Raw genomic sequence first — 4,651 nt, 5'->3', positions numbered from 1 at the left:
GCCACAGTCTTGGACAGATCCCAGAGTGAGGAGCATTAGCTGCAAATCTCCTGTCTCCTCAAAATCCAAACTACACGTTTCGTTTTCTGTTTTCCTTTTAAAGTTATCCAGAGGAGTCTGCGGGTCCACGCTGTGCTCAAGGACACGCACAACCGGCCTGTATCAAGCTCCAACTCACTGTTCCTCCTTTTCAACCACCTTTGAGGGTCCTAAGGCATGTGGGCTCACTCCAGCGTTACACTTCTCGGAATGTACTTGACCTGGCATAAGAAGTTGCAAAAACAGCTATGACAGACCAGTTCTTTGGGACGACGCTGAGGATTACATGGTGGGACTGCCGGAGCTCCAGAACGTTCCATGGAGCTCCTAGCGCATGTGACTTGCGGAGCTGAAGCCAGTTCTGGCCATGGTCGTCCTTTATAACCATGTCTGGTAAGTGGAGAGTCTTGGGTCTCGTGCTCTTTGTTTTCGTTTAATTCCTTACACGACTTCAGGAGATAATTCTCAAAAGACTCTGTTACACTCTGTGCTGCCACTCGTCTTTTCATGAAGTCCGACGTCTCTGTGCTGCCGAAAGTGGGGTCCTTCTCCACCTAAAAACTGCGGAGCTGTCACAATGGCGGAGATGCATCAGGCCGGGTTCCACGCGTCTTCGGTGGAAATCCGTGGAAAGTCGGAGCCTGGTAACGCACTAAAATCTTTCATTGGGAGTTATCATGTATTACTCAGAGGTTTAAAAGAGTGTTCTCTGGGAAGAATTAGCTGCTCATGGCACTTCATAAGAAGTCATTTTGTGGCCTCGGGTTTCATAATGCCGTTAAAAACTATTGGAAGGGAGAGGCTCAGCAAGATGTAGCACTGGGTCTTTCTTAACGCAAAGGAAGACCCGTTTCAGTCTCTGGGTTACTTTTCTTGGTGCTCTGACCATTATTGTTGCTTCTGTGTCTGTGTCCCAGTGCTCAGGTCTGCGTTGGTGAGGCCAGAACTAGGGTTGGGACAGTGCGGCAGCGCCAGGACCGAGCACACAGCATCGCCACAGCGCCGGGGCCGCCACCGACCCCAAACGTATTTTTGAAATGGATTATTTAATTGGCCCACTACCAAAACCAAATTCTTCCCCCACTTCACTGCATTATCAACCTTTTATGTTAGATTTTTGGGATCTTTATTGTATTCTTCAGGTCTGTTTATTTCAGATCTAATTGTACACTATCATAATTATTATTTATGAATTCATCTTTATATCTGAGAATAAAAGCTCTTTGGCTTTTTTATACTTCTGCAAGATTGACCAAACTCTTCTTGACTATTTTTCACATAAATTTTAGAATCAGCTAATTATTTTGCTAAGACACCCACTCAGTTTTTTATGGGGATTGCCTTGAATCAATATATGAATTAGGAGAGACTTTACGTGTTTATAGTGTTGATTTTTCCAAATCTTGAATCTGGAATAGCATACTTATTTAGGTCTTCTTTAATGTTATTCAGATTTTTAGTTCTTAGGGGAGAGCTTTTGCTCCTCTTCTATTTATGGTAGTTTTAGTTTTTAGAAGATGAATTTTAAATTTAGGAAAGGCTATGTTTTTATCTTTTTGTCAAGAGTTTCTTATTTAATTATTTTAAATCCTCTAAGTGTAATTTCTATATCTTGATATTAGATAATATCTACTTACAAGACTTTTGTAGGAAATAAAATATGTATGAAGGGCATAGTACATAGCCAGGCAAATGATAAATAAGTACTTCTTTTACTACTTTGAAGTGTCTACTTCTATTCTTGTGCTTAAAATTAGGTTTTCCTGAAGTTTTTGTTGAGGGATTTGTTCTTCTCATTACAATCACTTCTCTTAACTGATATGATCTTTTAAAATACAGCTCGAGTTTTATCTCTTTCACTCTTCCTAAGCAAATCTTTCTTTGGGTTCCCATGATAGTCTCACATATCACTTGCTGTGCCCTATTTTAATAACATACACTTCCTATTTTCTTAAGCTTGAATTTTACTTTTTTTTTTTTTTCCAAAGGAAAATCGTTTCCTTTTTGTACCTGAGGATTTGGTATTTGAGGCTACAAGAAACCATTCAGCCCTCCGGTTTCAGATGAATATTTCAGATGATCACTTATGAAAATGAATGCTTAAATTCATTACAAGAAATTCACTATTAATCACTTATATTATGAAGTACATCAATTATCCAGAAAAGTATATAGGTAGATTAGTATACCCAGATTATAGGATTATCATTTGTGTGTATTTCTTACTTCATTCTCCATTTCTAACAAGAATTCTTTCCAAATTTGCTTTTTCAAAAAATGTTGCATTGAATCTTTGTTTCCTTATGGAACTCTTGATGGATGTAGAGAATCAGCACTTTAAATCTCACTATTTATTAAAGAAATTATCTCTTGGATATTTAGAAAAGTTATGATACCACCAGTGGTTTATTATTACTTTGCTGTTTTCCTAGACACTAGCCAACACATGGGATTTCGAAAGCATCTAATATTTACTTAACTTAATGGAAGAAATATCATAGTTGTAGATAGATTAGCATTTTCATTAACCTCTGGTTTCTTCTTATATTAATTGTCCTGTTTTTGTTTTTTTCATTTTTTCTTACTGGGATGTTTGTCTTTCTTTTTGATATATAGTTATTCTTAAATTTTGTATTTAAATTAGCCATTTGTAGTTTTACACATGAATACCTTTTCCCAGGTCTTTATTTTTTTTAATATCACTCACGCTTTTAACATCACAGAGATTTCAGAATTTTAATAATCAAATTTTGATATGCAATGAGATTTAGAAATATTTCTTCATTAACTTGTAAAAACTTTTTGTAGTTTCACATAATATATTTGCTTGTCATTTTTAACGATATCTTTTCTTTTTTCTTTGTATATTTTAATTATTTATTATTGCCAATTAATTTGAATGCTATTTTATATTTTGACACAATTACTCTACTAAGTACTTCTTAGTCGTAGAGTAGTAAATGTTGATTTTCTTGGACTTTTGTCATCACTGTGATTTTTAAGAAAATCACCTTTTTTCTTTTTGCTTTCTACTTTCTATTTTTCAACTTTTTGGTTATATTTCTTTGGCTAGGACTTCCAGTACTCTGCTGATTATGAGCAATATTAGTGAGCAAGCTGGTATTTTGCTTATGGTAAAAGAAATGACTACTTATTTTTCTCCTTAAGAGTGATGTTGCTTTAATTCTTGGCAGAGGTTTATTGAGTTGCTAGGATCTATCATAATTACTCCATTTTTATCAGATGTCTTTTTTGTATCTACTGAGTTGTTTTTTTTTTAAATCTTTAATCAGTTAATGTGGTGGTTAATAATGATAACTTTTAAATACCAAACCATCTTGTATTCCTGTGGCACTTTATACTAGGTAATGAATTTAAGAGCTTTCGATTTTTATACGTTGTCCAAATTATTTGTATAATATATAGGATTATCTGTAATTATATAAAATATAATTATATTTAAAATTATAATTAAATTAAAATTTAGTATTACATGGAACACCTATGTTTACAGAGGGAAACTTTTTTTTTTACTATTGATTTCATTTAATAAAAACAATTTATTAGGATTTCCTATTCTTAAATCTCTCCTGTGTTTTGGGAGGTGATTGTATTAGTGTTCCACTGCTGCATAAAAAAATTATACATTTCTTAAGTTATATACTTGAAATAACTTTGTAATTAAAAGATACCTCACGTAACATTTTTTTCTCTTTTGAAAATCTCCTTTTTTATGTGTATTCAAAAAAGTTATTTTAGTTAAGAAGTTCACAAAGTAATTTTCCAAGGAATTAATTCTGAGAAATTAAAATGCTGGGTTCCTATCTTTTATTTTCACCCATGACTCAAGTTGTTCATAAAATTAACAACTTGATGAACTGTCTTGCACACTTAATGTCATCCACACAATTCTTAGATCATTATAATTGCAAAGTCATTTTTTAAAAAATAAGTAAAAGTGAAGAAAAATAAATACACAATAAAATACTTTTGAGAGTTCCTGCCAACTGTTAGTTAACATGTGAAATTATTACTTTTTATCAACATTCGAATCTAGTTTAGTTTTTAAATTCAACTACAGAGCTTATTGCATTTTCTTAACCATAACTCTTGAGCAATAATTTTAGTGAGCAGTAGCTTTCAATAATTTTAGAAATGCTGATTAAATCTTTTGTCCAAGATTGTTAAAATTCACTCAGTTTAAATAATAATAGCTAATTTATGTTTAGCTTTTATAATATGCTAGGTACAGTTCAAAATTCTTTATATGCAGTATGTAATCATTTAAAACAAATCCTATTTTTATTGTAATGAGGATAATGAGAACAAAAGGGATTAAGTAATTTATCTGTATGCTTGATCCAGGCTTCAGTATCATGATATTCTGCCTCTGGCTTAAAGGGGAGATCTTTTGTTTGCATAGTTTGGTAAACAGGAACCAACTCCTCATGTGCAAGCCTGCTGGCTCCATCTGTTATACATACACTTAACTATTCACAGTAACTTCATTTAAAATAAGTTACCATGGTCCCTCAACAAAGTTATCTCATTCTAACCCTATTACCTGGAAGGAAAATTACAGTATTGTCTTCTATAATGACACTATCTTGTA

At 33.2% G+C, this 4,651-nt stretch overlaps 1 pseudogene; it reads right to left on the bottom strand.

The window, feature by feature from the left end:
* Positions 1 to 235: 235 nt before the first annotated feature.
* Positions 236 to 928, bottom strand: LOC118601612 (annotated as a pseudogene).
* Positions 929 to 4,651: the final 3,723 nt, after the last annotated feature.

Source organism: Rousettus aegyptiacus, unplaced genomic scaffold (assembly GCF_014176215.1).
Source record: "Rousettus aegyptiacus isolate mRouAeg1 unplaced genomic scaffold, mRouAeg1.p scaffold_m13_p_4, whole genome shotgun sequence".
NCBI classification, from domain to species: domain Eukaryota; kingdom Metazoa; phylum Chordata; class Mammalia; order Chiroptera; family Pteropodidae; genus Rousettus; species Rousettus aegyptiacus.
This window is presented reverse-complemented; position numbering and strand designations above follow the sequence as displayed.